Source organism: Anomalospiza imberbis, chromosome 1, assembly GCF_031753505.1.
Source record: "Anomalospiza imberbis isolate Cuckoo-Finch-1a 21T00152 chromosome 1, ASM3175350v1, whole genome shotgun sequence".
In the NCBI taxonomy this organism is placed as follows: Eukaryota; Metazoa; Chordata; class Aves; order Passeriformes; family Viduidae; genus Anomalospiza; species Anomalospiza imberbis.
Window position 1 is genome coordinate 65,046,357 of NC_089681.1, and position 26,214 is coordinate 65,072,570.

The 26,214-nt window shown below is 37.9% G+C and overlaps 1 protein-coding gene across 20 annotated transcripts in view; it reads right to left on the reverse strand.

Annotated features, from left to right (window-relative positions):
• The window catches only part of LOC137476785 (poly(rC)-binding protein 3-like), a 498,078-nt gene that overhangs the window by 211,410 nt on the left and 260,454 nt on the right, over positions 1 to 26,214 (reverse strand). For 2 of the 20 annotated variants that reach the window (XM_068195168.1, XM_068195139.1), the window contains one exon: positions 11,012 to 11,066. The exons of the other annotated variants lie outside the window; for them this stretch is intronic. The gene's annotated coding sequence lies outside the window, so the exon portion shown is untranslated. Of the gene's footprint in view, positions 1 to 11,011; positions 11,067 to 26,214 lie in introns of those variants that run through there. 20 annotated transcript variants of the gene reach the window in all.

The window sequence follows — 26,214 nt, forward strand, 5'->3', positions numbered from 1 at the left end:
CTGATTGTTCATATTTTAATTTGATTTCATAGTCTTTTAAATCTAGGAATTGTTTTTAAAATTATATATTCACATAACTGTTCACAAATAAAATAATAAGACCTTCTCCATGGGAGAACAAGCAAAACTATGAAAAAATCAATGAAAAATTTGAAGTCCTTTCAAGGAATTCACACTGAAAGAGGTAACCAGTTTGTGACTGGTTTAATGTGGCTTAAATTGTACTGAGTACAGCTTTGAAATGAGATTCTATGTGAATTTTAAGTGTTTTAAGTTACATAAACTGATAATTGTAAATACTTGATAGAATATAGAGATGGGAAGGACTTAATGCTCTTATTCACTTTATATCAGTGTTCCCAAATATTATGTGCTTATTATTCACCAAGTTGCCTTCAAAGAAAACAGTTGTGCAAAAATAAAGTATCTCTGCACATCAGAATGAATTCACAATTGATAGAGGACAGCAATATCATACCACACCACTGCCACAGAGCTCCAGTTCTGGCTTAGTTCTGATCCTCTAGGAAGATACAGGAAATAGATCTAAGAGCAGAATAACTGGGAATGAGCGTGCCTCTATAAGAAGCATGTTTTGCTTTCAAGGGCTGTAAAAATTTCTCTCTATCCAGATCTTGTTATTTAAGTGACAAACACTTGTCTTTCTGTTCCTTCTAGAAAGAATAATCACTGTCATATCATCATTTTTCTTCACAGGTACCAGTGATTTTTTGCCTTTTAAATTATCTTAATAAACAGTAGAATTTATTTAAATCAACATAAAGTCTTTGCGATTGCACTTAGTGCTGTTGTGTCTGTTTTCAGCAAAAAAGAAGAGTTTTTCTTCAAGTTTGTTTGTATTTTGTTGAACGGATGAAAGATGCTTACTGTCCTCTGTCTCCTCTTGCCTCCCTTGTACTTGTAAAGGACATTTCCCCATCTCTGCAATAGCTCCAGCCTTCAGCTGCTTCCTCAGCATTCACATAGATATTGATTTCTATCTATACCTGCTTGCCAGTATTATACATAAAAACATACCAGTAAAAGAGAACCATAAGATGCTGAACAGAAAATCTGCAGAACTTAATCAGGCAAAATTCAGAGGGTGATCTAAGGAATTTCAACATACTTTATTTTTACTTCTTGCTTCTTCACTGTCTACAATAGCCCCTTACAAAATTCTTCATTCAGACCCTAAAAAAATCCTATGCATCGTTCTCAAGGAGATTTACTAAGTGCATGCCTGAAGTTTGGGAAGGCAGAGCCACAACTGTATATTTCCTTTGAATGCTTTAGCTCTTCCTGATACTGATAATAAATATGTTGGCATAAAATTTGAAACTTTTAAAATGTGCTTTTTTTATTTTGAAGTGTTTTGTTTCTACTTTTCTACTTTCTCAGTAAAACTAGCAGCTCCTTGGAAATGCTAAACCCTCCTTTAGGCATACCTATTATGCTCTTTAAAATAGTTTTAATTCCTATTTTAGAAAAATACAGGGAAGTAACCAAAAATGGAGTGCTGTGAGTGTAACCTCACCATTGTTCAAAGTGCTTAAGCCATCAATATGATTTGAAGTGTAGCTCATTCTTGAAACATTTTTTGCCATTGCTCATTCTATTTAATAAAGCAGAGGGATATATACAGGAGTAATGTTATGCTGTGCACCCAACATTTGTAGCAAAATTAATGCCTAGATTTATTGTCCAGTGTCATGGATTGACATAATCCAGGTCTCTAAACTGAGTCTAGAGCAAGACATAAGCATCTATTTCAGAAATGCAACAATAACTCCCTAAAATAGACCCTCTTCTCTTATTTCATTCCCATAAAGTCCAATAGAGAATGCCAAACAGGAAGAAGAAAAACAATATGAGAGAGTGTTACCTAGCTAGGATTCTTTATTTAAATGCAGTTTCCCCATGGACTTTCTCAGTCTTCAACCTGAGTGCTTGTGCTATTTTCAAAAATTATTATCTTTAAATGAAAAAGAGCCAAAGCAATACAGTCATGCAATGGGAAATCCCACTGTGCAGGTGTTTATAAACAAAAAGGCCATTTTGGCACTGAAGGCTTTATGACTGTTCCCATTGTTCTAATTCATTGAACACTTAAACTTTATTATGCAGCTGGCTTTATAGAGCTTCTGACTCATCACTGCTCTTCTTACTTCTTGGCAACAATTTAAAGTTTGACCCTTAATCACATGTGGGAAAACAAGGACCTACAGAGTCAGTGTTTGAAAATAATGTGCTACCAGAAGTTCGGAGACACAATCCATTATGGCTCAGCACTGAGAAGCAGCAGGCACTGTTAGAGCTGCTGCCCTAAAGAGATAAGATAAAGTTATAGAACAAAAATAAGCCCAGAGGCACATTCTAGGGATGATGGGCAGCTGCAGGAACAGAAGACAACAGTTATGGCAAGAGAAAAAACCAAAGATGGGAAGATAAACTAAGAAAAGAAAAGAGATGGTTAAGAAAAGGGTTGAAGACAATGCAGAGCAGAAGCAGCTGTGTGGCTGATCTGAGGAAAAGTGATGGAAAAGCAGATGCAACATGGTTGAAGCTGAGAGGAATCAAATTCTGATGCAGGTAAGCACAGTCTCTCTCAAAGTATGCAAAGGATCTTGGTGATAACTGGAGTATACTGAAAAGATGTATCAGATTTCTGAACCTAAAGTAATTCTGGAAAAGAGTGACGGAAAGAGTGCAAAAGGACTTGTGATGTATCAAATTTATTTTAGCTGTAGATCTAGCAGACCTGAGAAATATTGAGCTGTGCCACCACCATCTCCAAAGCAGCTGTCATCACAAGAAAGAATGGAATGGGCATCATTGAACTCCACAATTTTTCGGAGAACTATCCGATCAAAAGTATCAAGAACTACGCCACCGCAGTCAAGGCAAATCTCAATCCCAAACTCAAAATGAGCCATTCTGCCCCATTGTCAGCCTCTTCTTTCCAGGGCATAGAGTAGGATTTTAAAAGGATGAAGAGTTCTTCCTCCGAGAAATTAATAAGAAAGTAGTCTAAACTCTTTGTTTCTTGAAATGCTGTTTCCTATTTATCATTTCCACTGTGGTAGTGCCTCAAAGTGTTACCTTACTGTAATAAAGATAGGAATATCATATGCTACTCATTCTTATGGGAGAGAAGAGCACACCTGAAGTAAATGTGACAAGGTCACCAAAACAGATTGTGGCAGGAACTGCAGATTTAACTGCTGTATAGTCAGAAGTTTGCAAGACAGCAAAGGTCTTCATTTTCTAAGTTAGACTTAGTGTTAAATTCAAATCCATTTTGTACCTACAGTTTCAGAAGCCCTAGCAAGGTTTTATCTGCTACTTATAATTTGATTTACATAGCAAACATGTGCTAAAGATTACTGAAAAGGTTTCTCGCATTGATAACATTAGTGAAAATAATATTGAGGGAGCAAACCCGAATTTTACAATGCAGACTCAGATGGATGATAGAATTTCTTTTAATGTACTTAACCAAAGTAAAGCTTGGCAGTACTCCCCTGCCAGAATAAAACTTTATCGCATGAAAGCTGCCCACGTAGCTGAATAGATGGAAATCTATTCATATTGGTTAAATAATATATGCAGCTTCATGCAGAGCAATAAAGTGACTATCATCAGAATTTCATATTGACAATGGAGAAAAAAGGAAGTAATGGGCCTCATTTATTCCTAGTATGGTTTTATTATCTACAGTAAGGTTATAGCTTACAATATAGTTTGGAGGCTTCGGTATGTCAGCTTTAGTTTGACTTCTCCTTTTCAGACTATCCGGGCTTTGATTTGATAACCCATTATAATTTTGTGTACTCAAAAGGATTGCCTTACAGGTCTTGAGGTCCAAGTGGTAAAGTAACATCAGGAACTACTGAGTCAGAGGGATCTTTGTATTGGCTTCGAGTTCATGTAACAGTGTTAGCACTGCACTCTCTATTAGATCAGGCAGTTCAGCTTAAGTTTATTCACATTCAACCTTCACAAAAGTTGAGTGGGGAGACTCACAACACATTTTGTCTCTGAATAAAATACCCTGTGGAAAAAAATGCACCCTCCTACCTTATTAAGCTAAGTGCCATACACAGAATAACAAAACTATAATAAGATAACCCTTAGTATACCAACTGGTGGGTGCCTACAAAAATGAAATTAGATATTTCAGCTGATACCTGATAGACCGTCAGCCATTCATGTCTTCCCAACAAACACTAAAAGATCTCTGAAAGGAAGAATTTCCCACAGGAAAAGTTTGTCCTTTGAAAAGAGTAGTGCTTTGGTTTGATCCTTAACTCCTTTTATTTCATTGCCACAAACCTTTCCAGCTTCATAGAGTGTCTGTTATCCTAGGCAAGAATTCAGAAAAAAGGTGTATGCCAAGATTGATGTCTGAAAGGATCATGAATACTGGCAAAATGTTCACTTCAGAATGTCCTCATTTTCATCATGGGGAAAATGGAAGATAATCTTGAATTCCTGCATGCGGTGAAGATAAAATTAGGGATCTCTGCTTCAAAGCAAGCAGTGAAGGAAAAACAATCACAACATCTTGCATGTACATGGCTGGTGTCTAGCTGGCTCTAAAAAATAGGATGTACTGCAGCCAGGATTTGTAAATACATTGGCATAAATCCCTCTTCTGATTTCTCCACAAAACAGAAACAATATAAAATGGCATCACAAGCTCTTCTACAGTGCCTGTTATGTTAATGCTTGAATACTCCTCAATCCTTCTCTCTAAACACTTGCCATGTGTACTAACCCCACCTTGGTGGCATATATGTGGGATATTCCAGGAGTACACATTGCTGAAATAAGGTTTCTTTGGATAACAGCTGTGCTACACAGCTCCCTCTCTTAGTCTGATCACAGCTGTAAATGCATTCAAGTGGAGAATGATGCCTTAGTTCAAGGTTTAGCTCCTCTGGTGTAATCTTTGGTATAGGTGTCCCTGTAGTTTCATGGTTTATCTTGCATTAACATGTAAGCCAGTAGCCATAAAAAGATATATAACAATGGAACCAGTAACATAAAACTAGTTGTCATTTGGCTTCATGAAACTAAATAAAGTGTGATCAGACAGCTATGAAAGAGTCACAGTCAGAGACAGCAAAGCCCAGTATCATCAACTGAAACACATCTGAATAATTTTTGGACTGCATTACATTGTAGCAGGTGAGGATCTATTACAGAGATTTATTGGTTCACATTTACCCTGATGTAACTCAGTTAAAACAAATGGTGGAACACAAGGAATAGCTTTAATATATTATGTACTAAACTTTTTTATAGCTTTGATGAGTGAATAAATTATTATAGATAGGTTTTGTTGTCTGCTATGACATTTATTTTCTGCATTGTACATTTGTATTCATAGCAAACACACTGAATGTGTTTTAAAGAAAGCAATCATAGAGTTGCACACTAAGTTATATATCCAGTGTGGAAATTAAAACAAAAACAAACATATCCCAAAGGACATAAACGTTTAGTCATGATCTTATAAGCAAAGGAAACAAATTGACCAATGTTTCTAAACAGAGAATATGTTCTCCTGCAGTGATCGCACAGACTTATTCCATGGGTTTAAAGTGCTGAGGTTTAAGATATTACATTCTTGGACATCCACCCTCTTAGCAATTACTGTCTTCACAGCAAGGACAGCAGAAACGGCATGCAAAAAAAAGGCAATGGCTCTCTGGATACTGGAGTTCACAAGTTCAGTGAATTAGTTTAAACTACATTCAATCTTTTGGATTTAGCTGCAGCATTTAACTGGTCCTCAGCAGGATGCTGAGGAGAACAGAATTCCCTTCTGCCTCTCCAGCACATACCTGCTGGTCTCTCTAGGCTCAGTCTGTGGGCACCTGGAAGCAGTAATGTCCTTACTGCTGTAGCTTAATCCAGCTCAGACCATCCCTCTGAAGCCTAAGGTCTCTGATAACTTCCCCAGAGGAAGAATAAAGGGTTTTACAATCCATTTATATTGTTCGCTCTCACAGTACATACAGCTGAATTTTAATGGTCTCCAACACAAAAAAAGTTTAAGCATCCAAATTTAGAGGGTTCATGGAGCTTAGACAAGGTGTGAGACACTCTGAAGCATCCCATAGGCAATAACATTTTGCAGAGATTAGATAAGGAATCTTAATGCTGCTGTGCTCTCCCTTACCAAGGAATAAATTCCAAGAAAGTAGTGGCAAAATTTTCTTTTACCACAGGCCACTGGGATCTTGCACCAGCCCAACACTCAACATGTTAGCAGAAACTGTACATATTTGGATTTGAAGCCAAATCTTATACCCAAATAAAGTAATCTGGCTCACTGCTTTACTCCACTATAGAAAAGCCCTTGTGGCTCCACAAAGAGTGAGACTGACAGTAAGAGACTCCCTTTCTCTTCTACAGGAATAAAAGTAGGAACATAGCTATGGTATGTTCACTGATGTAGTTTACCACAGGGTGTCCTATAGTATTGCACAACCACGTGACTTTTATTGCACAGGGCAGACAAATGTTAAAATATGATTTCAAAAGTATTACTAATTAAGCAGGTAATGAAAATTTGCTTAGAGCAATTCTCCCTTGCCACAGCTAAGCATTCAACCCCTCCTGCTTTCAGTCCAATCGAAAGAAGGATGATAGATTTTTTTCTTAAAGTGAATTTAATAGTTCATTGCACTAGATTAAAACAAACTCAGACAATATCATCAGTAGTACTGTATTTTCATACGTAAAGCTCTTGTGCTCAGATAACCACACACACCTCTAAAAGCACTACTCCTTAAAATACACGTTGCACTGTGGGATAACTCAAACAAAATACAAGGTAAGGAAGATGAAGGTGGAGGAGAGGGAACAGACAATGGAGGGATTCCAAGGAAAATTTTTCTTCCTTTTTTTACTCACACACATATACAACCCACTCTGCTGCTGGATGACATTCTGCTTTTCAAGCAGATAACCTGCAGATTAGACACATACAAATACAGGTTATTATTGTTTGAGCTGCAGTATACTCAGGAACGGACTTGCACCCTAGTGTGCTGACTGGATTATTAACAGAATTTTTTTTTTAAATGTTTCTGTTCCTATAGACCTTCACTGTCCTGTAAAATTACAGAAAGGTCAAATCTTGATGGTAAATTGAACCCAACTCTTTTCTGGTTATATTACACCCTTGGGTTCTCTGTAGTTTCTTTCAGTCACAAAAGTATTTAGCAATCTCATTATAAACAGTTCAGACAAATTCAAAATGCAGGAGCATAAATTACTTTAGATACTCTCAACCTTTAGAGAGAGAAGGAAAAAGAGGGGAGAAAGAGGTAACATGAATGTGAAATGGGGAACAAAGTAAAAGGACTAACAACATTTTACTGCCAAAATTTTTCAGGCATCCAAGAAGGAAAGAATAAAAGAGAGTTTCTCAGGAAGTTCAACCTCTGAGCAATCAAATGGGAGCCATGATAGTGATGGAAATCATCTTCTTGGGCAAAATTTGCCACCTTACCTATATGTGCAAGGAATAGGTCCAAGATAGGCTGGACTGCTGTATCTAAGCCTGGTGGCTTACTCCCTGTGAATGGTACATGCTAAACTTGCCAGCCATGTATGCCCTCCATGCAATTTGTTCCTGAGAGGTGCACAGGAAGGCAGAGAAAGCTCTCAAAGGTGAGACTGCAATGCAGAGGAAGAGATAAAGAACAGGATTTTTTTTCAAGAAAACATAAAAATGTTCAAATGGCACAAATAACAATTTCTGAGACTCCCAGATGCCAGGATTAAATTGATATAGGGAAGTGATCACTTCATTTTTTTAGTTATGAACTTGAACATTTAGATTCTCTGTTTTTGATACAGCTGAGATCAAGCAATTGAAATTCCACCAGCCTTCACATTCATCCTCCATAAGACTGATTTTATTAATCATATCTAGTATTTAAAAAGCAGTCTCACTAATGAGTCCCTCTTGAAGTAGGAGTCCCATTTTGGAGTAAATTGCAAAAGTAACAGATAGCTGTCACTAAAGGAAGAATTTTCAACACAAAAAGGCAGACAAATTAAGAATAATTGCTCCCACAGGCACAGAGAGATGAAGAATTGAGTGCCATTGGAAAAATATTTTGGAAAAACATGGGTCTTGGTGAGTCATGCTTTTCTCATTCCAGCTCCATAGCCAAAACAGCATGTCTTATTTTTCTTATAATCAGATAAATAAGCAAACAAGCTCCTTTTAACCACCCTTTCTTACAAGGTAAATGCTCATCTAGAAATTGCCATCTCATTCCATCTCCCTACATCCTATATCTGAGCAGTGGTAAATTTGAAAAAAATCATAGAGTCATAGAATTTTTTGGATTGGAAAGGATCTAATTCCAAGCCTCCTGCCTGAGGCACATTCTCTCCTTATCTCCCCTTTTTCATCTATATCATCAAGGTACATTTCTTTGAGGAATGTCAAGCAATATGTTCTGTACCTTTTGAACAAAAGTAATAAAGTGACTTATCTTTACTGTAAGCTCAGAGTTACAAGTGTCATTGGCCACCACTAATACAGAAGAAAGAAAGATGTATGAATGTATCCCCGTCTTGGCTACTTTTGATATTCGCTTGTTGAAGATGCTACCAGAGATGATCCAGTTCACATATGTTAGTGAAACAGAGATAGTAATAATATTTCAAAGCAAGTTCCAAATCCAGAAAAGGGAGGCAAACAAATCTGATACAATGCACTGGAGTGTCTCTCCTGTGGCTCTGGATCTCGCAGGAGCAGCGGTTCATTACCAGTACCTTTTTGCATCATAAGAGGAAAGCTTACAGAAAAGGATCACAAAGGAAGGATAAATTTTTTTTTACAACTGTAAACCAGAGCATAAAGACATGGCATAACAATATGTTGCTAAACCACTCAGAATGCTTGGTTTGCACACACGAAGTGTATCTGAGATTAGCAGCCTCTCCCTGGATTTGTTACGGAGATCAAAGACTCGGAAGTCCAAACACAGAGCTTTGAAAAACAGGTTGGTGGATGTGATGACATGGCACTTCAAATTCAGGCCAGGAGCCTTGACCTTGGCCCACCTGATCTGCAGGTTTGGATACCTTCTCTTAAACTCTGGTGATGGTATCAGGTCCTTTGGATCCAAACAACAGAGGCAGAATACACACACACACACACACACAGATGCACATTCAATGGGTGTTTAGACAATAATTTACAGGTGACTGATGAGCAGCACTCATCTAGTTAGAAAGCTATCTTGTGACTACTACCTGCTTTAGGTGCTTCACCTGAGAGACCACTGGCTGAGTTAAGAGAAGCAGCAATTACTCAGCCAGCAGTGAGAAATTAGGAAGGAAAGGAAAGAGCAGTGTAACTACTTTATTGAGGACATGAGGAGCTTGGGCAGGGGACTTCTGGATTACACTTATGCTGGCCTTTTCATGGATTAGTGACAACTCTGAGTGTCACTAGTTTTCCCAAGAGCAGTAGGAAAACTTCTCACCAATATTTGGACAGTTAGAAAGTAGGTTAGGCTTGGCTGTGGTCTAACAGTCAGCACCAATGTATACAGTTGTTGTGCACTAGATTGCTTCAGCACTCAGCTGATAATCTGTCAAATGGGACCCCAGAAGTGAGGTCAGTCTGGCAACAAAGATGCTCAAATCTCACTGCTGTCAAAAGTTTAAGGTTTTACTTCCTATCATCTCTCCTCCCCTGCTTTCATCTGCTATTCCACAGCCAGTCCCAAGACTCTTCTCCTTTCCTTGCACTCTGCCTGTCTACCTTCCCTTTGCTGGGTGAATTTCCTAACAGGTCAGAGAAACAAAGCATTTCCAGGAGAGGCTGACCAGGCACTAGAGCTGGCCCAAGGTACTGAACAGAACTGTGATAGCAGGACAGCCAGGGAAGATGATGGGAACAGGTACAATAACATCCTTTCTCAGTGGCTGTGAGAAGTTGTTAGATCAGTTCAAGGCTTATTTCTTTTCACACCTTCATATATGCTCCCATTTAAATGTAAAGGTTTGATTTGTCTCACTGAGTTTACCCTGTCTGAGGGCTGCAGAGCAGGTGATGCCTGGTTTTAAACAGGAGGAAAAAGGTCAGGAGAGTTCTAGTAATCCCTGTGTCTGGGTATGGTTTTAACATGCAGTATAAAGAAAGGTACCCTAGTCCTAGCAGGGACTAGAGATACATGCAGAGCTAATGGGAGAAATTCAGACTACAGATGTACAGATGCACATCTGACTGATCAAGAAGTGCAGGAAAGAGATCATGTAAGAATTGTGTAAGAAAGTGTAAAGGGAAATGGCAAAGAGAAAAGCATTACAACAGCATACATGAATACATACAAAGGGGAAAGTAGAAAGAACATCTGAAAGCTATTCTTTGCGTACCATGAAGCTTTTCCCACCAAAGTAAACTTTCAGGTGCTAATGCCCTGCCCACCTTCTTCCCATACCAACAGCAGCAGTGTGATGAGCCTGAACAATGACTAATCCAGCTGAAAAGTGAGGCCATCTCCTTCTTACTTTTCAGCTGGATCCCTCCCTGAATCTAACTGACCACATGGTTGTGTGTGTGATCAGCAATGGTATCAGTGCAGTGGCAGCTTGTACTTAGATGAGTTCAGAGCACCAATTACCTGCTACCAACACAACCCTGCAACATATTCACAGCACCAAACTGTGCCATCCATCCTGGACTCTCTAAGGCAGGTGTTTGAGTCCAGGAGAGCTGGCTAGTTATGGAGTAGTGGCTCTCTGCCTTGTTACCACTTGCCACTGCCTCACTGAGAGACAAGGAGAAAGTTGCATTTAATTATTTTGGTTTTCATTTTCACTCAGAACAAACTGTTCTAATTAGTAAACTGAAGCCAAAGGATGAAATGGAAATCAGTACATAGGCACAATGTGCTTACACTGCTGTCTACTCTAGGAAATAAGAAGAAAACTGATGTCCTCCAGAATCTTATCATCTTCTACTTACCTACATGTCAATAACTGAATCCCTTTAAGGCCACAGAGACTTGGAATAAGCAAGGCTGGAGAAAAAAAAAAAAAAGAAAAAAAGTATGCAAATATAAAAGGCTAACATTTCACCAGTTTTGTGAAACAGGTCTTAAGTACCTTTTACAAGATTTACTGGAATCTTTACAGTTAAGAGAGATACTGTCCTTGCAAGGGGTATTTTGAGAGATAGGTAGTTACAGTGTACAGGAGGTATCTGAGCCACTGATCCAGAACCATGAACTGAAAGACACCATGTAAAACATAACTTCAGCATCTGGTTCCTGATGGCAGCTCACTTACAGAGCAGTAGCTCTGATGTCATAATTCCAACATTAACAGGTAGCAAGCTGTTAAAATGTGGAATTAAAATAAATGTGGCTGATACCTAAGGATTATTTCTCAGATGAAATACAAGGGAGAAATATTCATGTTTCAGTAATTACAGTGACATTGTATGAATAGCTTTCCTCAATTAATTACATACATTCTGAACCAAATAAAGCCTTAATGTGGCTGATGACAGCAAAGCTGAATATGGTCTTTTTTGCCTAAGGAATAATGGCTCTCTTCACATACTTGGCGCTTCTGAAAGGAAGATGAATTCTGGCAAGCAGATCTGTTTTCCTTAACAGATGTTTCAAAATATGGTAATGAGGTGTGGGTTTCCTAGGCTGTCAGCTGGAATTCAGTAAGCAGGAAACAGGACAAAATGGATCTGATGCAATTAGTATTTTCACTTTAAACCTTTAAAGACTATGTTAGACTTTATATTAATTTTACAAAACACTGCTTGCAATGAATTATGTAATATTACATGCACCTCTGCTAATGCAATTTACTCTGAACCTTTCCTTCCCTAATTCGTAACTGTGTGTGGCAGACATGATGTCAATTTGAAGAGTTTCACAGTGGCTCTGGCATCCAGAATGCTACTCTCAAAGAAAAAAAAACAAAAAAACCCCCAAAAAACAAACCTAAAAATCAGAAGAAGCACGTTTTCTGTGACATATTCAAACTCCAGTTTGAAAAATGCAACACATTTTTAGATGGCAAACAAAATTCATACTGAACTCTAATCTTAAGTAATTTCTTAAACACAGCTTTATCTTCGTACTGATGAAAGCTGTACTAATGAAGGACCAGCTAGAATTACATGTCTAGCAGAGAGATGAAAGAGAATTACTCTCTTCATTAGAAGCTGAATCACGTTTAAATTTTCCACTTGCAGTAGTTGACAAACTCTGCTTTCCTGCATTTTTCTAGAATAACTCTCATGTGCATCCCAGTACAAAGGAGCAAACTATATCATGAGAGTGGATATATTAAATGTTCAGATACATACAAAGTAAACAGTTGAGAGACAAATCAAAACCTTCAACTTCCATCATTATTACTAATGTGAATGACAAATTTGTGTGCCAGATGTTATATGTTGGGCATCATGAAGACTACTCTTTGGTTAGGAGTTAAAATACTCTACACTGAATCCTGACAACACAGAAAGAACACTAGTTATTTTTAGCCCATGTGCCTTGTTAGAAAGCCAACAACATAGGTAGCTGTATCAATAACATTATCAATGGCAGAACTCATGGCTTTGCCAGTCACTAGGGCTACATGATGATCTTCTTACAAAGCCCTGAAAAGAAGGGAAAATAAATAACTGGGTTGTTATTTCCTGACAGTCTGGATTTCCCATACATGATCACATCACCCAATTTCAGACACAACTGTTCAGACATTTCCATGAAAGAAGTCAAAGAGCCCAATGTTCTGCAATTTCAGACAATTCAGATGATTGTTCCCTGAGAAATTGCAGCATCTCATGCACTGAAAGAGTAAGCTGCAATTTGGAAGATTGGTGGGTAAGATTTTGTGTCAGAAAGATGCTCCTTATTCTTATGCAAATCATCCCAAAGTTGGCCAAACTATAAAAATGGGAATTACTGTTACAAAAATGCTTATGCACTTACAGGAGGTTTCTCAGAGCTGGATAAAATGCCTGGAGCTCTTGTTTTTGCTAGGAAAGCTCCATTCTTTCCCTATCCCTCTCTATGACTGAACTTACCACCAGACTATCACCTGCCCTGCAGAACTCAGACTGCTCCACCAGGGAGAGAGAAAGGGATAAACTTCCTTCATCCCCTTGGGCTGCAGCAGTGCAGGATAGTGTAATTGAGGACACCAACTCTACCTCTTCTTCTCCACCACTCAGCACTCAGAAGCTGGTGGACTTAAATATGTGTAATGAACAAAATTTAACATTGTTGGAGGTTTATTTGAATCTCATTATAAAACTTACTTGTGCTCTTCATGACAATCTTTCAGGTACCCTTTTTATGGTGCCTGGAGGGTGTTACTGCTCTTATATTGCAAGAAAACTACTGAACATTAGAGATTCAAAGCAGCCCTCCACAAATGCCAGTTGTGCCGCACAGCAGAAAGTGAATTCATGTTTCTGATTTTTTATACTTTTCTGCTAGTCTGATGAGAGACTGGGGTAGGAGCAAAACTAATAACTCTGGTAGCCTTTGTCCAGTTAATTCCCACTTGTAAAGTGAAAAATGTGTGTTTTTCATTATCTCTAGGGTGTCTAGGGTCTATTGTGAAGATAAATCCACTGAAGAATTTGAAGTCACCAGATGATAACTATGTAAGTAAGTAAAACATGTTCTAGTAGAAATGTTAGTTCTATGGTGAATATGACTTCAGTGGAGTAGTGTTTATTTATATGCAAAAAATAAATACTTAGCTTTCATTTTGCTTTTTTACTGACTCTATAAAAGCAAGTGTTTGTGCACGTGTATGCCTAAGGACAGAGGGGAATAAAATGTATCACAAATTACATTGTAATAAAAAATCAAAAGTTTGATGTCAAGCTAGTAGTTTCCCTCAGTCTCCCATTAAACAATTCCTTCCACTCCCCACAGAGTTATGCTTGCCCTTATAAGAAGAATTTGAAAGACAGCGGCAAGACAGGTTTGTTTTTTCCCTCTGCTGCTTGTATAAAAACCAGCAAAATGCAGTTTCATTATCATAAGAATTACACAATAGCCATTTTCTGCTGAGGCATTCCTGTATTGACCTGGAACAAGCAGGTAACCAAACTTATGTCTTAAGTTTGCTGTGTACAATAAATAATGGATAACTGTAAAATACACTGATATATGCTTCATAAACAGGTCTTCATTTTCTCTGAGTGCTTTAAAAATATTATGTTAGTACTATTGCTAATGGCAGAGCTTATATATAGTAAGCTGTTTTTACATCAGTCTTTGCCAAATGTTCATACCTCACAGCCACTCTCTTTTTCAGACCATGTTAAATTGTTAATCCTGTCCCAGTTTTGGATAGATAATTTTCCATGCACAAGACCTCAAGCAAGCACAAAGCATTACCTACAATGACCTCAAAACAGAGCATTGGGAGGCTAAACCAGTGCACATATCAATTCTATCGCATATGCAGGGGTACTTCTCAAGCAAGAGAGTTCTTAGAAAAAGTGTCTCATTCAGTGGGAATAAAAATATATTTTTTGGAACTCATAGTGCACCATCTCCTACTATCATCACAGCATTTATGTTGAGCAGAACTGCAAAGCCTTTGTGAAGAAACCAGAAGAAAACTGGGGTTTTATCACCTCCTTAAGCAGTCCCTTCACTAACAAAACTTGTTCACATTTCACTGTTACCTAGCATTAAAAAACTCAGCAAAATAAAAGTACAGCCCCTTGACTTGAGCAATTTCAACAGTTACCATCACAAGACAACCACAGCAGGACTTGTTTAAGCCCTGAAATCAAGAAATGCTGAAGGCATTAATAATTTGCAATGATGTCACCTTTTATTTGCTATCCCCATCCATATTTTACCCATTCATCAACACTGTTTTGCTTCAGTGGCAGCTGCAAGTTCATGAAAACACTGGAATGAGCTGACCTTGTGGTTCAAAGGCATTCCTTTTTACAGGTGTTTTACAGCCATTTGAGTGTTTCACTTACACTGCTGTACTCGCCTCTTCACCGTCGTGAGGCTTGCAAGTCCAGACATTTACTTTCACATACACTTGCCTCAAGCTTTCCCAGCCACACTCTTTCCTTGACCATTTTAGTAATAATTCATTAAAAAAACTCTCAGGAGTTTCTTGCACTTGATGATCTGTGATATTTGAGAGACTACTGGCAGCTTGCTCCATGCTGCTCTAGCTATCACAGAGCAGCCTCCTGGTGCCTAGCTCAGTGCAGAGTGGGAATTAAATCCAGATTATTTAGAAAAAAACATTTGATTTCCATCACTAGTGCCACATCACAAACAAATATCTTAAATTCAGTTTTGCTGATTAATGAACAAGGAATCAAAAAAGTGTCACTACCTTGCACCTTGTTTTAGACAAAAGATCTCTTTGCCTCTGCCTGTCCTTAGCCTTTCTGCACATGATCACTGGTCCCTGTGTAAAGCAGCAGTCTTCAGTGATCTCTATCCCAAGAGGTGTGAAAGAGATGCAGTTCTTGTCATTGTTTCTCCAGCTGAAAGTGAGATATGATCCCTGTATTAGCACACTGCCCTTGCAGATAGGCAGCCTGAGCCACTAAAAGTGGTACTCTGACAACACCTGCCAGAGGCAGTGCCATGTTATTGCAAATTTCCAGCTAACTGCCAGTGGCCATTCCAGTGCCAGAGTTTCCACGCTATCACACAAATTTGGTAACAGCCATAGCGGTCAGCATCTGGTCTGCAGGGCTGTCTACTCAGTGCCTTTATATCATAATGCAGCCCTACCACTCCCATTTTCCTAGAGAAGGATGAACATCCTGACTCCATGCTCTCTTTTAAAAATTCACTCCCTTCCTCCAGGTGAATTTTGATTTTTTGGCAGTTCTCAGGGACATGTCTCACACCTGTTGTCACTTCCTTTTTTTTAGTGGCAAGTATGACCTAGTATTGCTTGTCTTATATACAGTGTGCGACATGCAAGTGCACACAACCCAGAATTTAATATCACAAGGCAAACAAGTATAATTCTCAGGATCACATACTCATTATTTCCTATAGCAAACAGAAACCATCCCCATTCCACAGCTGAATTTGGCAGAAGATTTAACCATGGCAGCACAGTAGATATGGAGACTTCAGCCATCATTCTGAAATCCAAAGTTTAAAATAGGATTTAAAATTAACTATTTTGTTGTTCTCATCCACAGCTCTGTTAAAGACTTCCTTGCCTGTGACCATAAATATTAGATGGAGTTCAGTCAGATCATTCATTTCTGATTTCATCTGTGGATTGTAACAACCAGATTTTCATACAGAAAGAATATTTTATTTAAATTGCTACTTTATTCCTGTATGCAGGACAGAAAGAGAATATTGGAAGCTTGGTTTCCAAGTTTGGCACTGCAGGCCAAGAGGGGGAAAATGAGAGCAAACTTACAGTCTTTCTTTAAAGTTATGATTCTTGCTGTGTACAGGAAGGTCTGACACAGGTATGAGCCACTACACTACTGATTGTCAGTGATAAGCTGCTTTTTTTTTAATCAATTAAAGATTTAGCTTCAAGTAATTTGACTCTGAAATGAATTTTAAAAACATTACAAAACATGCTGCCAACACTTTCCAACAGTGCATTAAATAACATCTGACAAATGCTTTTCATTAACTTATTATTCATTAATTTAATATTTTCCCAGCATAAAGGGGTCCCCAGTTCAGAAACAGTTTTTCTTACTTTAGATAATAATAAAATAATAGGTATAGAATTCAATATTTGTTCATTAGAAAAAGTGGTGCCAAAGACGTGTGTCTGTATCTGGAGTTGAGATTGACAAGACTGTGATCATTGTCATTTCTCAAGAAAAATAATCCAAGAACTGTTTTCTACCAAACAGTTTTCTTCCAATTCTGTTTCATCCAGTTACATTTCACCCATATTGCCAAATAATGTTACTCAACAAGTGACTAAGGAGATATTGGAAACTCATCCAATGAGTAATCAAAAATCTTTTGGTTTTAATGAAAGATTTAAAAACATGGAATGCACATTCTCATTCATTACAAGTAAAAAAATAGAAAGAGGGAAACAAAAATAATGTAAAGCAACCTAAGTAATTTTTTGTTTGGTTTTAAATTTAAATAAATATGGCAACTAATACACTCTTAATCTGTTGTTTTCAAAAACATTTGTGTAGCTCTTGTATTTGTTCATGATAGGGCAAGTTATCTACTTTGATTTCAAAAGAGTAAGAGATTGCATCACAAAGAAACAATATGAGAGACAGTTTGAGACAGATTCTTGCCCTAGGATGAAGCATCCCAAATGCCTCCAGGGGATCACTGCAAGAGAAAATGACTGTAATTTTGAATATGATTTCAAATTCTCAGCAAAACTAGTAGAAAGCACAGTTTTAATTTGCACTTGGCATAGCTTGTACCCTTGAAGAATCATATTGAATGAAGTCCTATGTTCTATTTATTAATTTTCAAGAGTTCAGATTTTTGTTCTAGTCTGAAATGCAATGCTGAATTAGATATTGATTTGCCACAAGCTAATCAAAAGAGGAATCACCCAATCAGATCACTTGCTAGCTATATATGTTTAATGAAAAGAACAAGGGAAAAAACATATTGGTAGGGTTTTGGTTTTTTGATGATACTACACAAAAGAGAAACTAACTCCTAAAGAGAATTTTCTTAACCAGATTAATTCTGCAGATTAATTTTTTTTGATGAAGTGACATACAAATGAGTAGCAAAAATTAAAATTGAAATTTAAGCTTATGGTTGCCCAGCATGTATTTAAGCCCACTCAATTCACAACTTGCCTGATTCAGTATGCTCAACCTTTTATTGATTGAAAGGGCCCAGAAAACTTTTCATTGCTCAGTCATTCTTCTATGGTCCCCTACTGAGATTCTTAGTAGAGATGCCTCCCTGTACCCAGCAGAATGAAAAGCGACCACAAGAAAAGCAAATTTTAAGGAATATTGCTTCCTGTCATTAATGGTGTGATAGTAGGATTCTTCAGAAATTGAGAAGTTCTTATCAGGGCTTGAACAGAAAGGAAATAAGTGGATGGGTGTGTTTGACCAGCACAGCAGAGGAGATGCAAGTCCTCCCTGGGTTCATCTAGAGGTAAAATTGCCTGCCAGCTAAATGACATGTTACATATCCATCCAGTCATGCCCAGCAGGCTGCTGGTGCTGCACTAGGAAAAAGCTTTCATTGTCCTTTCCAAGCCTAGGTCCATGAACACCATGCCAATCAGAGCATATAAATTGCTGTCTTGAGTAAAACTGACCCAATTCTTGCTCTCTGAAGTACTCTCATTGACCCTAACTTTTCCATCATAGACAAAAAATGAAAATAGTAAGAATTTAGCTGAGATGAAAGGGGGCAAGTCCTGTGAGATAAAGTGACTAAAGTGACTGGACTTATGATCAGCACAGAAATTTATTAATAAGCAACAAGCTGAATACATGACTTCTATGTCTTTGAAAAATACATAAACACACACATTCTGATGAAAAATAAGAGCCCTACTCTGTAATCTTAATTCAGTTTTCAGCCTATAACAGCCTGTATTCCTCAATATCTTATTTTTTCAACATCTCCAAGTGTAAACTCAAATATGAGAAAATAATGCATTTTGAATACTTACATTCAGCAAGAAAGTCAGGTGTGAGAATACTCTCAGCAAGATGGCGGCACAGTCATTACATGGTGAATTCATCTGTCATCCTGACATCTAGCTACACTTAATTACTTATATCTTATGGGATGGTCCAGAAATATCCCATCTCATCCAAACTACTGACATTTTCTCAGAGTGAGCCTGTATTATTGCTATATGAGAAATAAGACACAATGACAGCATGGGAAGTATTGCTGTTATAGGGTGTTACTTGTGGTATAGTTTCATTATATCTCATGGTCTGTTAATTCAAGTGACTCTTCATATATTTAAAAGTAAGAAGAGATGTAATCTTAGGCTATATCCAAATATTGCCAAGTATTTTCATTTGAACTAACCAATAAGCAGAATTTCTGTTCAGTAACAACACAAGGTTTTGAGATAAAAAACAGTCCTCCACCATTTTAATTGAAAAAAGAGCTGCAGTAGCTCACTTTGGAAACATCAAGGTGTGTTGGTGTGGTTATTTTTTCTCTTTCATTCATGAAAGGGACGGGACTGCTGGGGTACATTCCTTGAGCTTTATTTGCAGCATCAGCCTCATTACATGGCTGAGACAATAGGAAGATGTCAAAGCTCAATTCCTGCCAGCAGCAGCCAAAGATTTCTTTGTTACAGAGCATTTTAGAAGCTTTCTAGCCAATAGCATATTGCTAAATATTACAGACAATTGTTTTAGCCAATCACTAAAAGCACACGTACACCTGCTTCACACAATGCTTGCTTGTCTTCTTTCTATTAACAACACACAATACTCCATTATTAAGCTTAAAACCTTCTACTATCTTGCTAAGCATATTTTTCTGCAGTCTTAAGGTCTATCTTAGCCAAGCCTAAAACTCAAACTATTGTTTCATGTCCTAGCTTGCTGTATTATTGTAACTTTTTCTAATTTCAGACTTTGCAGTTGCAGCTAGTTCTACATTTTTCTGCTTTTTCTGTTTCTAAGGCCTGCTTTTCCCAGATTTCTGGAAATCTTTTTTCCTTTACTATTTCCCACACCAAGGTATTGCCAAGATATTGGAGGCAAAGGTGCAAATAGCAACGATAAAGGAAAATAACATCATGAAAATACTTCCAGGTTTCAAACTGTCTAATCTGAAATGCATATGAAGTTTCATGAATATAGGCATGATAGTCTAAAACATTTTAGCTGATTTATACCTAATAGAAAACTGAGAACTGTGGATTAGTACTTTCTGAACATGATGTTAAAATGCTCTATAAATTTAAATGGAATGTGAGTTTCAAAACTGAGTAAGAAATGTTTGACTTTATATCTTTCCCAATAATATATTTACAGGCTGTTTTATCTTGCAAACCTGAATGCACAGCTTAGGAAAAGAAAAAAAAAAAACAGTTTTAGAGCAAAGGGAAATTATTCTATGTTAATTTCTTTTAGTTACATGAAACCAAACAAGACTTAACTCCTGGAATTCGATGGAAGTATTTATGTGTTTCCTCTTACAAGCAGAATTTGATATTCCATTACTTTAAAGACTATTCCTAGAAGTGATGTATGAGAATGCTCATTAAAACAGAATCCATTATATATAATTTTTTTTTACATATAGGAGAAAATAATGATATGTCAAGTAATAGGCACTTTAAATTAGATACATTAACATTTACTCAATTCCTTCAAAAATGTAAACATCAGTAAATACTTAGGAAGTGCTGTAGCCATACAGGCCAAACCATTTGAGCCAGGTGAGCAGTGCTGTTCTGTCAATAATGCTGATCGGACAATTCACTGCTTTAGAGTCATGATTCCCAAAGGGATTACAGTATTGATGACAAAAACCTCTGCAAGCAGCTATGCTTCAGTGCCTTCAGAGTTTTATAATCTTTTATAAGGATCCATGTTTGGGATTCTCACATTGCAGCTGTGCAAACACCCCAGGCCTTGGAGAACCAGTACGGCTTCCAGATGAGAGCCATGGTACGACCTGAGCCATTGAGCCCTGCCAAATGCTTTAGCCAGAGGGAGGCTCATCCCAAAGCTCAGTCCTCAAGCTCTGCCTCCAATTAATTTCTGGCAGTGTCCCCTCCTGGGACACTGTTCTTGCATTTGTCTCTTTTACCATACACTACTGGAATTCCCCAGGGCTCTGGTTTAAACCACCTCTTTAAACATATCCCCTGTGTTTTTCTCCTTCCATTTTGCCCACTCTTCACTAGGTACAACCACATTTTAGCCCAAATCCTTGGAGGAGAGTCTTCACCAAACCACTCATTTATACCTTCCACTCATCTAGGAACCACAAAACCTTTGGTCCTGCATGTAATAAACCCAGAAACTTTTGAGGTTCACACTGCACCTCATAACCTCTGTTCAATGGAATCTCGAGGGGAAAGCTGGGAGTGGTTTGCAAAATCCTCAGCAGCAAAGATGCCACTGCTTGAGCTTGCCATGACCCTGATATGAGGAATCCCACAACAGTCTATAAATACCACTTCTGTGATGAGAATTTCACCACAACTGCTGCCATATAACTTAGAGGAACTCCAGGAGGACACTTCTGTCAGCCCATTCCTCTGAATGGGAATAGCTTTAGTAAAAATGGGTAGGAAACCATGTTGGACTCTATAAGTATCCATCAACATTAAGCTTTGCAATGCACAGTTCATTGGAGAGAAATACTGGTAAGGAGCAAAGGAGAGAAAGCAGGAGACATTTGCTTTATGTTTTCTCTAAAAATAACCATAAACCCTAGAGCTATTAAACTCCACAGAGAGATAAATAGTTTTATGAAGTATGAGCAAGAGTTGAGTCTTTAAGGCAGGAAGGATGTTAAATGACCTCCTGGGTAATATTTCTGGCATTACTTGTGCTCATTCTAGAGGTCCAGTGAATCTCAAGAATAACTTTATAGCTCCCTGATATTCTCCCAGTCTTACACTGTCCCTTTTACTTTCATAAAATTATCAGCTACCACTATGCAGAGCTTGAAGGAAGACTCTCAGAAGGCTGTCAACACCATCTTATAACCATCCAGAAAATGAGTTATATGGGGTATCACAGGGTGTTTCTAAAGAAGCTGGAACTGGACTAGGAGTAATGTATGCTAAAGACATTATTTTGCAATGATGGTGCAATTATTTGTCTCAAAAACTAAGACTTTGGTTAACAAAAGGTAATTACCATCGAAAAAACGCACAAACAGATGTTAAATTATCTGTGATAGATACCAGAATTCTACTGTCTTCTATTTAAAGCTATATTCTCCACTTGTAAGTCTGTCACTGTGGAATTTGCTTTGGCTGATTCAGCAAAAGGACTTTAGTGAAAACAGCAACAATTAATAATGAGGAACTGCCAAACGACTGGAAGCAAAGCCTGAATGCCCATGTTTGCTAACTGTTAATCAAAGTCTGCTGGAGCATGCTCTGAAACTGAGCTGCCATCTGCCATACTTAAGGACAAGAGTCAGAAAGCAGAAGCTGTATGTTTTTTTCCAAATATTTCTGACCACACAAACAGTTAGGAGAGACAAGGAAAGGAATGAAACACGATGAAGTGCTGACACAACACAGACAAAGCCCTGGCCCTGTGATGAATGCCTTCATGCCTGCAGGACAGCAGAACATGACCTTTTGGCTTTGTTTCCCATCCAGCTTTTTGAGGAAGCTACAGGGCAGAGCACTTGTGTAGAGGGAGTGCAGTGTTTGCACAGCACCTCAGAGAATTCCTGATTCCCTGGCCCATAGATCTTCAGGAGTCCAGCACCGTAATATTGATTTCTCATTGCTGTTTTAATTCTGCTACTTGTCTTCTTTCTCCTGAACTCTGAGAAATCCTAAGCATGTTTAACTGTGACTACTCCAAAGACCTTTGTGAGAGGGTGAAGGTAAATGATAAAGTCATTGAAAAGATCAGACATGAAAAATATCTTCTGCAAAACTAACTGACAGCTTGAGACAGTGAACATCATTTAAGAAAAAAAGATCCAGTATCAGATAGAGTATATTTTAAAAGTCTTTCTGTGACAACTGTTCTAATATTAAAAGAATATGAAGAATAATGAAGATGATCTTGCTCAATGACACCCTTGAGAGAAAGGAATGACTAGACACATGAAGAAAATTGTTATTTCCCTTCTGAATACCTCTTCCTCTTTGCCTTGGTCTGGATCATAGAATATTAAAGCATAGAAGAATATTAAAGCATAAAATGGCTTAACTGCCAGGGCCTTTCTGATGATGCTATGTATCCCATTTAAATCAACACGAGCCTAAGTCTGCTTTTCAATTATATGTCTTTAAGAAAATAGTTACAGGCTTTCTTTTTTTCATTCTGTTTAAGTTTCTGATTCTGTGCATCTAAGATACAGACAAAATTATACCTTTCCTGCAAACAGGTTATAAATTGTAGGCATGTTTTCATAAATATCAGAATTCTGTAAAATTGCACTGGGGTGCTGTTACATGCACAGGTAACACAATCATGTTATAGGTAAAATCACAAACATGTAGGGGCCATATATGTTGAAGAGGGATTGGGAAAAAATGAAGCTATTAGAAGATAAGGTTCTGCCAGACAGAAATAGGACTGTCTTCTACCTTTGCTTAAATCTTAGCCTACTAAAATGATATAAAAAGATAAAACTAAAGATAAATGCACTCCTTATTGCATACTCATTTGTATATTTTACATAAAGGACCATGTTGCCAAAATCCTGTCCATTCTTCTGACTTTATTAGTGATTTAATGGAAGATACTAACCCTGACTGGACACCTTCCATTACTCATCTGTGCCACAAGCAAATTGCTTACTTGCTTAAAAAAATACAAAATGCTTAGGACCCAATGTAGCAGCCACCACAAATTTAAATATTTAGGTATTTTTAACAGTTTCAAATATTTTGTTTCCTAGTTTCTGAGCTTACTTCAGACTTGGAGACTAAAATAATAATAGATAGAGATCATGAGCATATTCATCCACAGAGAAAGGCCACACACATCTTGTGATCAGTTCACGAGATCTCTCTCCTGTCTTGTCACTGCCCAGGCAGCACGAGGAGAAGAGCACCTGGGGACAAGGAGTACTTTGAGCGGTTCAGAGAGATCAGAAGGATGTGTAGATAATGAAGATAACTTTTACACCTCCCACTGTGTTTTGCTATCTTGCTTTGATCTAGTTGTGCTTTGCTGCAAAAATATCTAAGACAGTGAGCCTCAGGCTGTTATCCAAATGGGAATCCACTGGAGGGACAGTCCCAGCTGATGAAGTGCTACACCACACACAGCACATGCTCCCTTTTGACCCATAGAAGTATCAGAAAGGAAATTTGAATTTATGAGGGTGGAGAAAGCATACAGAAGATATTAACAGTTAAGTGTTGCTTAACTGCTCCAAATGGATCAGGTTCTGAGGCCCAGGGAAGTGAAGTAGGACCATGGTAGGACAGCTGCTTGAATCAGCAGCCTTTCCCTCTTTCTGGGCAAGTATGGAGTCACATGGCATCTTCCAGCTGCCACTTCTGTGTGAGCCACAAGCATCAGCATCTTTATTCTGCTTAATCTGTAAGCAGCTTTCAATCAAATGAAAAATAGCACCCATTACAGGTATTATTGTAACATTTATTTGAGAATCTCCAGTGGTAGGAAGTGGTGAGGGATGAAGTAAAGTATGTGACACATCATCATTCTCACACCTTTTATGTGCTGGCATTTCAGTACCTTTAAAATTAATTTAAAATTAAAATTTACCAGACTTATCACAAGGGAGTTTCAGCCACATACTGTGTCTGGGAAACTAAAATTAATAAATGCATCAAGACCCAAGTATATGTATCTTAATACAGAAAAGATAGTTGAAGATGCTTTTATCACTTACTTGTTTTCTTATTTATGAGGCCATCTGCAGCCATTCAGTTCACCTAAGCCTGGTCACAGCTGAGAGCCCCTTTTTTGTTGTTGTTTGTGCTGTTTCTGACATGGAGCCCGACTTTAAAAAAAAAAACAAGATATGAAATGCACTACTCGCCCACAGCTGCACCTTCTTTATCCCCAGTAGCTGTATGATTGTTTGATGTTAATGTGATCAAGGCCTGTAGGAGGTTGCTTGTTACCACCCTTATAAAAAGCAAAAAAATCTTCTTCTGTACAGAAAATTCATATTGATGGGTTGACAACAAAACTAGCTTACTTACACTGATTTTTTTCAGTTGTTGTAATTTCTCTGGGCCTTTTATAATTTACATATCTTTCAACAGCAGGTAGTCCTGCTGAATAAAATACCCGAGGAATGTATTTTAGAGACATATTAAAGTATACCAGAGCACATTTTTATAAATCAAGATCTAAGTCAATCTTCTTCATTTTAGTCTCACATCTTTCACATATACCCAAGCAATCCATAGTCTCTGTGAAGTCTCTCTTTCCCCACACCTCATTAGGTCAGGCCTGAATGTTCCATTTGTAGATAGAAAAGCTGTCATTTCCCAAAGATGGAAGGATTTGCATCCTTTTCCGTCTGTGAGAGGTCACTCCTTGGAAAACATGGAAAGAAGGGTAACGGCTGAACCATGATAGCCACCACAGGTAAGCCACTTCTAATGTTCCGAGGAAAACACATCTCAGGTTACTGAGGCTGTTATTGCTTATTTCAAAGTTGCATTTACAGCCCCCATCTTCAGCTGAGGATCTCATTTCCACCATCAGCTCCAAAGAGGACAATAATTAATAGCCAACCACAAGCTGTGTAATCATAAAATAGGAAGTTTTAAATGTGACTTTGAACCTCCAAAATGCAGCAGGGCCATATTTTCCCACTTTCCCCTGTGAACATGGAGACTATCAAGTTTATTCTATTGGCTTCTCACAAGAACTATAGATTCAAGGAAAAACTAAAACTACATTTCTTGCAGTAAACCCTCCCAGAATCAGCAGATTTAATCACTAAGAGTTTGGGTATAAGTAATGAACAAGTCACGCTGCGTCACTGTGGCTATACAAATAAACAACATTGTGCAAAAAACGTGTTCAGTGTTCTAAACGGTGCACCAGATACACAGATATGGTGAACTGAAGAAAAACTATCACTAACCCTTCATCTATATAAGTGCCCAGCACTTCCAAGGCTATGGCCACTTTCTGAAGAGCCACAGCATTTCCATAGCTTCTAGAGGGGATCTCATGTTTGCTAGAGGCATTTCTCTGACTAGACACATCATTTTTTCAGGATCAATAAAGCCAAATGCTAGCTTAGGCAAGGTTTTTCATACAGAAATTCCCTTTTAGTATTGTTTGTTTTCTTTTTTTTCTGATAGGCTTTTTGAATACTCCAGCAAGTAGCACCCTGTCATCTTTCCCTAACATCTGAAAGTTGAGATTTCAGCCTGGACATGGACAAATTAACTGTGCTACTGTCTAAAACATGATTTTGTGCTAAGAAAAATTACACTGGGCAAGAGATCAGAACATACGATGACATTTATCTCCCAGAATCTTCTAGATGCATTTATAAAATTAAAGGCTGAAGAACTAAT